This window comes from Micromys minutus (assembly GCF_963924665.1).
Source record: "Micromys minutus genome assembly, contig: SCAFFOLD_215, whole genome shotgun sequence".
NCBI classification, from domain to species: Eukaryota; Metazoa; Chordata; class Mammalia; order Rodentia; family Muridae; genus Micromys; species Micromys minutus.
The window spans coordinates 474,447-486,430 of NW_027667754.1; the positions used below are offsets into that span (position 1 = coordinate 474,447).

General features: G+C 41.3%; 1 pseudogene across 1 annotated transcript; it reads left to right on the forward strand.

Moving 5' to 3' along the window:
* The first annotated feature begins 8,207 nt into the window (after nucleotides 1-8,207).
* LOC308416124 (serine/threonine-protein kinase NLK-like) lies at nucleotides 8,208-11,545 on the forward strand (annotated as a pseudogene). The gene is made up of 2 exons: nucleotides 8,208-8,370; nucleotides 10,018-11,545. The product of its transcript is annotated as a serine/threonine-protein kinase NLK-like (transcript).
* Nucleotides 11,546-11,984: the final 439 nt, after the last annotated feature.

The window sequence follows — 11,984 nt, forward strand, 5'->3', positions numbered from 1 at the left end:
CTAGTCTTACAGGGAAGAGGCTTTATAATACCTTATCCTCTAGAAGACTCCTATGTGCCACTAAGGTAAGCACATGGAGAAAGCTCTCTGTTGATCAATGTAGGCCTCCATGGACTCATCACTATCATGACTTGACATCTGTGCATCAGACAAATCCACAGGCCCCAACAAAAGTGCCAGGCCCCAGGATGCTGAACAAAACACACACAAATATATTCACATACATACACACCAACACACGCACAAACATAAAAAAATAACAATGCCAAAAAATCCAGGGAGGTGCCATAGAATCAGTGTATCATGAACAAAATCAGCATAGAGCGGTCATGACCTGCAGGCATTTATTCTCACACTGAGAGGCAGCAAGTGTGACCAGGTCCTTCCAGCTGGTGACAGACCCAACCAGACTGCAAGCACTTCAAGGTTGAGTGCAAAAGAGTTTGAACATAGCACCTAGTTTATTTCACAAGCCATCGCCTGCCAAGGCTTCTTAAAATCCTAGATGAGAGGTGACACACTCCTTTGATGTGAGGACATCTTGTTTTAATAGAGAGGGTACAATACAGTCAACAGGATACTGGGCACAAATGAATACCTTTTGTTCAAATCATTATAATTGTAGAGGCTAAGGATTTGACAAAGTTCATCCCTCTCACAAGTCATCTTCTGAATGGCTACTTTCAGTTCTTCCAATTTTCTCAACTGCTCCTTCTTACTGGTGTAATTTTGGGATGATGCCTTCCTTGCAGACCTTGTAGATAGATAAACATAAGTGAATTTGAACATTTGATGGCCCAGGGGCAGAGAAGACCATTCTGAGCTCTAAGAAGAGGGCAGAGGAAGAAAAAGAGCTAAAATTAGGGTGAATCCCTGAAATTAAAAAACGTATCTTCAAGCTGGGCTGCTAAGCTATGTTTCTCTTCCCGGACACCATCTGCATACATATGCAACTGTCCCTATTACAGCCACCTTGCCTTGAAATCCATAAGCTGCCTCAGACATAAAGATTTGCGGATATTGTCATCTCATATCAAATGTGGTGTAGGTAAATCCTGGGGTTCATAGTGCTTAGTACCATCAAGCACTAATCATGTGTGTTCAAACCCAAAGTGTTTGAGACATCCATATATGACCAGGGGAGCATCCTTTTCTGTTCTCATCATCAGAACTTACTCATGTAACCTACAGTAATCTAGAGGATGAAGTGCTTCAACTCCCTACTATGAAGGGACACGTTGTTATTCTCACATTGCCTCCTCCTAGCATTCTTTGCCACTCAAAAGGAAATTAAAGAGCTCCTAGAAAAGTAGCTGCAGGCTTGTCAGTTTCTGGGTCTCTGTCAAACTAATCATCAGAAATTCTTGACACTTGGTCTGCCATGGAGAAATTCCAAGGCTCCATCCTGTAAGGACTACTCCTGGAAAGCTCAGCTCAAGCCTAACTCTTCCAGGAAGTTCCCCACCTCTGCCCAGGACTCACTGTGCCTTCCTCATTTCATTTTTTTTTTTGTTTTTGCAATAAGACAGGAGGCCAGCTTCCTTCTGCCTCTGTCTGTTCTCTCCTTGATCTTCCTTCTGAACTAGCCTGTGCAGCCAGGAAAACATGCCTGCTTGTGAACACAAAAGACACTGAAGGAATATTCCATAGGCTGTTGGTGTCACCACAACATTGGTGACATCACAGAAGATTCTAGTTCTCTCCTAGATACAAGAGAATGTCTAAGAAATGGGTTACTGATGATGTAACTGGGAACTGCTATGACCTATCTACTAAATAGCTCTCCTCGAATTGATCAATTTTGTGGGACCCTTTTCTACAACCTCACGTGTGACCCAGGGAATACCCTTTGGCAACCTTTCCTTCCAAAGCTAGAGATTCCTCTCCCCTTCATTGGAAGTCATGAATGCTTTACATGGGGAGAGTTGGCTAGCAACCTGACATGAGTAAGAGACTTTTAGCACACAAATTTCTAGGGACCATAGATGAGGACAACTTTTCTCAATAATAAGTTCACGCAAGACAATGCATGTGACATAGAGTGCAATTTCCCAGGTTTCCTGTTTCCTAGAGGCCAATATTTTTCTCCTATAAATTTAATTGTATAAAACATGGATAATATTTACTTAATGTGTATTCCTTATTTCCATATACACATTTATGTATTTTAGAAAAATCTATGGTTTATTTTTTGCAATGAAAACTTTTTCTTGAGCACATAGGGGATCAACTACAGGAAAAATATAAAATTATAAACTTTCTGTTCCTTCTTTAAAATATCATCTTGGACATCCTTCTTTTCTCAACTATAAGCAGTCAATTAAAAAGTGGGCATCAGTGAGCAAAGGTCATCCTGGACTGTGTGTTACTACAAGGAACCCACATAGCCATCTCTTCTCCAACATCTATCTTTATGAGCTCACAAGTCCAGACATGAGGATGTTGGAGTTGTCCCAAGATACTCTCCTCATAGCAAACATAAGAATCAGGAGAATGGGCAAGGGAGTGGAGTGGCCTGAGCTTAGTTTTAACCTCAATTTTAATGGGTCCATAACTTCAAGAAGGAGTCTATTTGGCATTGCCATCTATGGCTTCTGCATCCTTATACTGGGTGGGTTGAATCTGTGCTATAATGCCACCTACCTCACAGATGTAAGATTGAAAAATCATGTATGTTTTTTCTGGGAAGAACTCTGCTTTTGAATACCACCTGGAGTTGCAAGTATCACTATGTAAAGCTCAAAAATTAGAGGGGGATTGTTGGTATCTTAGAAGTTGAGGTATTTCTTTTCAATTAGGGCACATATTTTTCAATGTGACTTTTCCTTTCCTCTTTCACTAATGTTAGCTGGCTTATTTCTTAGTCTGAAAGATTCTGGATGTATCACCAAGGGGCCTACTCCATAGAGGCTCCTTTTAATTTAGGAAAGGGTTGCTGCAGAATCATGGCATGGCATCAGGAAGATCAACTAGGCTTCCCTTAGTTTCATCTCACTTGGTACAGGCCAGAAGCCTCAGAGTTTCTGGTGAAAGGAAGTAGCACATAGTACTTCAAAACTCTGTTACAACTGTTAGAACTGTTACAAGATTTTTGTTTGTTCATTAGAAATACCAATGAAGCTGGTCAGAGTTGGCACACACTTTTAATGTCAGCATTCAGAAATTTTTTTTCCCAATTCTATTGGTTATTCTCTGTATTTACATTTTAAATGTTATACCCTCTCCCTCCCACTCCTCTTCCTCCTCCCCCTCAACTTGCTTCTATGAAGGTGCTTCTCTCCCAATCATTCTCTCCACCTCAGTGCCTCGACTGTTGATGATGTTGCTCTTTCCATGAGGGTGCAAAACCTTCAGCTCTTTCAGTACTTTCTCTAGCTCTTTCATTGGGGTCACCATGTTCAGTCTGTTTAGCTGCAAGCATCCCCATCTATATCTATGTCTCTGAGAGAGCCTCTGAGGAAACATTTGTGTTTGGTTCCTGCCAGTAAACACTTCTTGGCATCAGCAATAGTGCTTGGGTTTGGTGGCTGCATATGGGGTGGTTCTCCAGGTGAGGCAGTCTCTGTAGATCTTCAGTCCCTGCTCCTCTATTTGACCTTGTATTTTCTCCTGTTTTATTCTCCCTTCTAAAAAGAACTGAGGCATCCACGTTTTGGTCTTCCTTCTTTTTGAGCTTCATAAGTTCTGTGGATGGTTTCTTGGGTATTCTGAGCTTTATTTTTGGGAAAGGGGTGGTATCTGCTTATAAGTGAGTGCATACCATGAGTGTTCTTTTGTGACTGGGCTACCTCACTCAGGATGATAGCTTCAAGTTTCATCCATTTGCCTAGGAATTTAATGAACTCGTTGTTTTTAATAGCCGAGTAGCACTCCACTGTGTATATGTACCACAATTTCTGTATCCATTCTTCTGTTGAGGGATGTTTGGGTTCTTTCAAGCTTCTGGCTATTATAAATAAGGATGCTATGAACATGGTTGAGAATGTGTTCTTGTTAGATGTTGGAGCTACTTTGGGGTATATGCCCAGGAGTGGTATAGCTGGGTCCTCAAGTATCACTATGTACAGTTTTCTGAGGAACCTCCAGACTTATTTCTAGAGTGGTTGTACCAGTTTATAATACCACCAACAGTGGAGGAATGTTGCTCTTTCTACACATCTTCTCCACATTAAATTCAGGTGTTCCTTCACCAGATTGGTCTCTTCAGTCTACTATTCATTCATGATTTCTCTCTGTGTGTGTGAGTGTGTGTGTGTGTTTATGTGTGATATAAATGTATGTGCCAATGTGTATTTTGGTGGGTGGGTTGGGAGGTCAGTTAATGACATTTAATTTGGTCCAGTTATTCTCTGGCTTAGTCCTTAGAACCCTGGCCTCTCACTAACCTTGAAATTCCCTGCTTTGGTTAAGCTAGCTAGACAGCAGACTTTGCATCCCCTGTGTCCTCCTAGGTACAGCTCCCTGTCTTGTTTGGCCTCAACTAATTGCTACAATGTCTAACTGCTCACAGTGGAAGCACATGGTGGCTTTCTCTGCATTTTTTACATTTTTGTTGATTTGTGATAAACATGTTTATAATCAACACAAAAGTTAAGCCACACAGGTCTTTTATAAAATAAAACAAGACTTCTTTTTTGTTTTCCCTGCACAAAGATAGTCCCCTGGAAATTTCTGGTTTATTTCATTGCCCTCACTGTAAGGATGCATAAGATCTTACAGTGCAACCCTCTGCTGACACTGTGCTGCTGAGGATATCATGGGCTTTGTTTCTGGACAGATTCTCTCTCATAGTTGTGCACAATGCTGCTTTTCAGAAAAATTATTCCAGGTTAATTCACTAGCCTCCTTTGACATTAGGGATCTTTCACTATCATATGTATTGTAATGTGTTTAAAAAGTTACTGAATAATGATCATGGGTTACTGGCTTCCTCTGGTGCTACCTGGCCAAGGTAGGTTTGGGGAGGAGACTATGATGGTCAATTTAGCTTGCTAGAGTCTTCTCTTCAAACTCTCTTCAAAACACAAAACTTCAAAGATGGTTTTGTGTTTTCAAGCTTAGCTGTGTAGACCTTCTAAGTTACTGTAGGACCAGTGAGTCTCTGCATAGAAAATGCCCTGAAGAGGAAAAAATATAGGACTAGGCAGCAGAGCATGGCTGAGTCTCAGAGCCTTGTACACATTATAGGTCTTTCTTCCTCCATCTGAAGGAAAGGTGTTGGAATACAGCAATCTTTTTATGGGTGTTTATAGGCTTTTGTGTGTGTGTGTGTGTGTGTGTGTGTGTGTGTGTGTGTGCAGGCATGTACTCTTTCATTTGTAAGTTCACTTGCTCATGAAACATCTTAAATGATGGCAGCCATAAACTTATTGTAAAAAAGTACTCTGTCATTGCACTGTGCATCCACCAAATCAATTATACCCTGTTTTATGGATATAATATAATGACAAAAAAAGATTTCTTCTGTACATTTTTTACTGTTTAGTAAAATACAGACTTAATGAGTAGATAGAGGTTTTTGTTTTTTTTTGATTTTTGGTGTTTTTTTAATGTTATTGGCTTAGCAACTATAAACTGAGTGTGGTTTTTTGCTTGTTTTATTTTCTTCTGTTGTTGTTGTTTTTTTTTTTTTTTTTTTTTTTTTTGGTCCTTGTTACTGTATTGCAAGGCTTCACTCTGGAAAGAAGTAGAATCATGAACAGATGTGATTTTCCAGAAGCATAATTTGAGATTATTTGATATTCAGCTATTTTCAAATGAATTTCTAGGGCAAAGATTCACAGTGACTACAAAACATCTTCTACCACACTTGTTTTACATTTTACCAACAGTAGTCCTCAGAACCAAAATTCTCTCAGGAAGGATAACATGTTTGACACCTCTTTCTATATCTCTCTGATCTCAAGTTGTACTATATAGCCATTGTATAATAAAAACTGCATGGTATTTGGAGAAAAACACATGTGATGATCAATTGAATACAACTGAAGACCCAGAAATAAGCCCACACAACAATCACCCTTGGACACAAAGTTTTTAACAGGGATGCCAAAAGAGACATTGGGTTCAAAAAGCAATATCAACAAATGGTGCCTCTCTAAAGTAACGTCGACATGTAGACGAAAGCAAGTTCTATATTTATCAGGCTCTAATTTCTCAATTCCACTTGGTCAAAGACCTCACCATAGAAGTGGATACACAACATTTAGTGAAAGAGAAAGTAGGGGATTAGCCTTGAACATGTTGACACAGGACATAACTTCATGAACAGAAACCTGTAGCACGTGCAATAAATTGAGTAATTAATAATGGGACTTGATGAAACTAAAAAGCTTCTATAGAGTAAATGAGTGCATAAGCAGGCCAATGACAGCCTAAAGAATGGGAGAGCCACATGAGCCCTGTATTTGACAGAGTGATGATATTCCTCTGCTTAGTGAAGATGTGGCCTTTTTCTTTCTGTTTGATTATATGGTTCATTATACTGCTGTATTTTTTTATGTTGAACCATTCATGCATCACTGGTATGAATCCTACTAGTTCAGAATTGATGATATTTTTGATGTGTTCTTAGATGTGTTTTACCAGTATTATTTTGAGTATTTTCCATTGATATTTATATAAAAATTTGGTTTGATATTTTCTCTTTATCTTTTTGTTGAGTCGTTGTGTGGTCATGTCTTCATGATTCTGGCCTCATAGATCATCTAGATAGATAGATAGATAGATAGATAGATAGATAGATAGATAGATCAATAGAAGATATTGTCCTACTAAAAATTTCTAGTATTCTCTCACTCATCCATAGAGCAGGATGGAACTGGAGCCCAGAGCAAAATAGGCTATTGCTCACCAAGTAGCTCAGTGGACACACCTAAATCTCCACATACTCTCTTGACTGTGTGGTGTGTAGGGATAACATTGGAGCAACACAAAAGTCAAGCTTGCACCCTGCTACTGAATAGCTCCATTTTAAATAAATAGATTTTGAAATGAAGGGTTTTCTTCCAAGTCTTAATTAATTAGGTGTATATGCATATGTGCTATGCATATTGTGCATGTAAAAGCTGGTATCCACAAAGGCCTGAAGAAATGGGCCTGAAGAAACTGAATCCTGAGTTACAGCCAAGAACCACCTAAAGATGTAGTTCTGAAACCAAACTGTGGTCTTTTTCTAAAGGAGTTTATGCTCTTAAAATGTGAATAATAATTTTTCTGTTTATTTGTTTTAACAGCTTGAAAAAAGTTTATTGTGACCAAATTGCCAGGATATTCACAGGTTCCAGGCAAGAGACCAGTTAAGTTGACAGGCAGACAGGAAAACAAGGTTTTGGGGATTAAAGAAAAGGAGTGTAAGAGACATAGAGGTTATTTTGATGACTTCTGTACCACGGTACAAACTACATGTCCATATGTGAACCATCTTAGCTGATAACTTTATCCACCTATCCAATATTTTGGATTGTGACAGGCCTGGCATCGCAGTGATCATTATGAGTCTCTCCAGAGGGCCTTTTTTGCCAAAGTCTTTAAATTTAGACACTTAAATCCACTCAGATAACAATAATGACATCCACAAACAGACCTGTTATATTTATTACTAAAGATTTCAATGAAGAACAAACTTTACAAGACCAGGAGAAAGCATTTAGGTAATCTGTCCTGGCAGGATTCCCTCAAATTTATCAAGTTGTCTGACTCCACAAGCCCCCTGTTCCCACAGTTCATCTGACTGGTCCCCGTGTCAAGCTCAGCCTCTATGATTCCAGTCAGGTATAGGCCTGTTCTACTGTGAGGCTACATCTTCTTTATTACACATTCAACTCTAAGCTATATCCAACTGTCCTCAGTACAAGTAAATGGTGGATTTCAAGAATTCATGTACGATGATGCTATCGAAAGCATCTGATCCAATTAAAACCAAGCCAACCTCCCTGAAATTCTCTGCTGTGTACTCCACATTCTCCCTTCTATAGTCCTTAGTTGTTGCATACCTGGAGTGAAAATCTCTTGTTAGTCACATCTCTACTCCACCTAACACAGTCTGCAAAGTTTCTAGGTTAGGTGTCTTCATCAGTGCTCCCACAGGCAGACAGGAAAATGACCAGGAGGCCACCATTGCCTTCACAAGCGTTTTGTATCTGCCAGTGTGGGCCTTCTTCAGCAGTGCTGGGAAGAGCCCAGGGGGAAGTTCCTGCAGAGAGGACATGAGCAAAGCCTCATCTCAGCAGAATCTGAATTGTCAGCTTCTGCAGTGCTGGTGGGCTCTCATCTCCAGTCAGAAGGCTCCTGGAGAACAAGTCAGAAAAGACTGTACTTTCAAGACAAAGTTTATAAAACCTCACCCTCTATCCGGCTTTGCTAGGGTAGGTGAGTCCGGCCGAGGCGGCACCGGCACTGGCGGCTGAATAAAAAGCGGTCACAGTGGCTGTGGAGAAAACAACCATGGGCACGGAAGCCGGATGGGGGGAGGGGGGAGACGGAGCAGCCTTGAGCCCGGCAGGGCTGTCGCACAGGGGACCCACCTGCTTTCTTCCCCAACCCTCCTCAGCACAAGCAGCCTGCGGTGACGGGGGCAGGAGTCAGCCTGCTTCCGACAGCTCCCTACCCACTTTCCGGGGCTCCTATTCTTTGACCCTGGGACCCTAACCTCATCCTGGGCGGTTGCCTGTACCTGGGTGTCTGAGTGCTCTTTCATTCCCTCCCTGCACCTTCTTCCCTTCACTTTTGCTGGGGTTCTCTCCCTCTCCTCTTCTGTCCTGCCTGTGGCCTCCTCTCCTTACTCTCTTCCTCCAGCCTCCTTCCCTGGTTCATTCTTCCCAGGAAAGTTTGGTACATCTCCCCAATCCCCCCTCAATCAGGTCATTCAGAGTAGGGGAAGATGTGGGAAGGCCTGAAAGTTCGAGGGGAGGGAAGCTAGAAACTGGTTTCCCTGATAATTTTCCCTCATCTTTTTTATTTAGAGTGGTTGGAATTTTTTTAAATGTGTTTTTGAGGAGGTGGGAAGTGTTTAGTGAAAGAGTTAAAGTTTCAAGTTAGCTCCCACTAACCCTGCTTTGAGGACAAGTATGCTTCAAGGCTAAGAACAAAATAACTTGTTTAAAGAAATGGCCCAAACCCAGACCGGCTAGACTTGATAAAGTCTGGGCTGGCCTTGCAGTCCTGAGAGAAACAAAGTATGAAGGTCAGTGTGCCCCAAAACAGAGTGGTCTAGAGTTGAATTATATCCAAGAACAGAGAGTGCCAATTTGAATAAACCAATGAAATTGTTATGTGCTTGTTGCTAACTGCTTATGTAATTTTCCCTATAAATATGTCCCCCTAATTGAGTTCAGGGTCGATGCCTCTGTCTCCTGTGTGAGATATGTATCGGCCCGGAGCTCCGTCATTAAACTATCTCGTGTTTTTGCAGCAAGAAGGTCTCTCACATTTCATTGGGTAACCCCGTGTTCTGAGACTCGAGTGGGGAGTCCCTGAAAGGGGGTCCTACATTTAGAAAAGGATGTGGATGTGGGAATGGAAGGGGTAGATGAGTCAACCCTCTCACAAGGTTCCAAGGGTGGCATGTTAGCAAATTCTTTTCGTGTGTGAAGTTCAGGGGTTCAGGAGGTTTGACCTTTATTCCCACAGTTAAAGTTGGAACCTACACCCCCTGCCCCCATTAAGAATGGAGTTTTAGTATCCACCTGTGGTAGGAATTCTGGGGGAAAGAAGCCCTTTTCCCTTTTTCTTTTCCTCTCTTTATTCTTCTTATTATATATTATTAACTTTTTTTGACAACCCACACCCTTCCACACACACCAAAAAAAAAAAAAAAAAAAAAAAAAAAAAAAAAAAAAAAAAAAAAATCTAACTCCCCAGATCTTCAAACTTGTCTGGATTGACTGATGAAGACATAAAACCAGTTCTGCTCTGTGGTTTTTGAAGTGGAGTGAGTGGTTTTTCTTCTTTTTTTTAAATGGCCAAAATGACAGCTTGACCCAGTTTGCTTTCCAATCACAGGGCATTTTTTTTGAGTGTCTCTTTGTGGCACAAGAGCCAACTTAAAATGATAGCAGCTTACAACGGCGGAACATCTGCAGCAGCAGCAGGTCACCACCACCACCATCACCACATTCCACACCTTCCTCCTCCTCACCTTCACCACCACCACCATCCTCAACACCACCTTCATCAGGGGTCGACTGCTGCTATACACCCAGTACAGCAGCATACATCTTCCACAGCTGCGGCAGCCGCAGACAGTTTAAACCCTGGGCAACAGCAGCCATATTTCCATCCCCTGCAGCAGCCCCAGCTGGGTACAGGCTGCTGCAGCTGTTACGGTTAAGGCGCACCATCATCAGCACTTGCATCATCCACAACAGCAGCTGGACATTGAGCCAGATAGACCTATTGGACATGGAGCCTTTGGTGTTGTCTGGTTAGTAACAGATCCAAGAGACGGAAAGAGAGTAACACTCACAAAGATGCCCAATGTCTTCCAGAGTCTGGTCTCTTGCAGAAGAGTCTTCCAGAAATTGCAGCTGTTGTGTTTTTTTTTTAAACATGATAATGTACTCTCTGCCCTCGACATACTCCAGCCTCCACACATTGACTATTTTGAAGAAATATATGTTGTCACAGAATTGATGAAGAGTGACCTACATAAAATTATCGTCTCTCCTCAGTCACTCAGCTCAGATCATGTCAAAGTTTTTCTTTATCAGATTTTGCGAGATTTGAAATATCTCCATTCTGTTGGCATTTTACATCAAGACATTAAACCAGGGAATCTCCTTGTGAACAGCAACTGTGTACTAAAGATTTGTGATTTTGAATTGGCTAGAGTAGAAGAATTGGGTGAATCCTGTCATATGACCCAAGAAGTTGTTACTCAGTATTACCGGACTCCAGAGATCCTGACGGGCAGCTTCCATTATAGCAATGCTTTTGACATCTGGTCTGTCGGGTGCATCTTTGCAGAACTACTGGGCTGAAGAATATTGTTTCAGGTGCAGAGTCCCATTCAGCAGTTGGATTTGATCACAGATCTGTTGGCATGCCATCACTGGAAGCAAAGAGCTTGTGAAGGTGCTAAGGCACACATACTCAGGGGTCTTCATAAACAGTCATCTCTCCCTGTACTTTACACCCTATCCAGCCAGGCCATGCATGAAGCCGTTCACCTGCTTTCCAGGATGTTGATATTTGATCCATCAAAAAGAATATCCACTAAGGATGCCTTAGCCCACTCCTACCTAGATGAAGAGCAGCTGAGATGCCATTCGTGTATGTGCAAATGCTGCTTTTCCACCTCGATGGGAAGAGTCTATACCAGTGATTTTGAGCCTGTCACCAACCCCAAATTTAATGACAGCTTTGAGAAGAACCTTAGCTATGTCTGACAAGTTAAAGAAAGTATCCACCAGTTCATTTTGGAACAGCAGATAGGAAACAGAGTACCTCTCTGCATCAACCTGCAGTCCGCCGCCTTTAAGAGCTTTATTAGTTCCACTGTACTCAGCCGTCTGAGATGCCGCTGTCTCCTCTGGTGTGGAAGTGACTGTGGAAGATGCTGTACTACTGAGGATGTAATGTAGCTTTCACTGGAGTCTGGGATGTGCAATCCTGGAGGGTTAATCATGCTTGTACTCTAATTTTACTAATGGAGTTTTAAATTAACAACCAATTCTTGTAGGATATGAATACTATTTAGAAATGTTACTAGACTTTTAGAAGAAAAAATATTTTCCCCAGAGTTGCACATGGTTAAAGAATTCAGTGCAGATGTTATGGCTCACCTCAGAACAAATGAAAATTGAACCAGATTTGGGCATTTGGGGTTTATGTTTTTATTTTATTATTAATATTTTTAATGAAGCAAGATTGTTTACATGTATACACTCACACACAGAGGACAATCATACATTTTGATATTTGAGCCATTCCTAAACATTAAAATTTTTCTAAAACTAAAGAATTTAGAAAGCTTGCCAGTGACT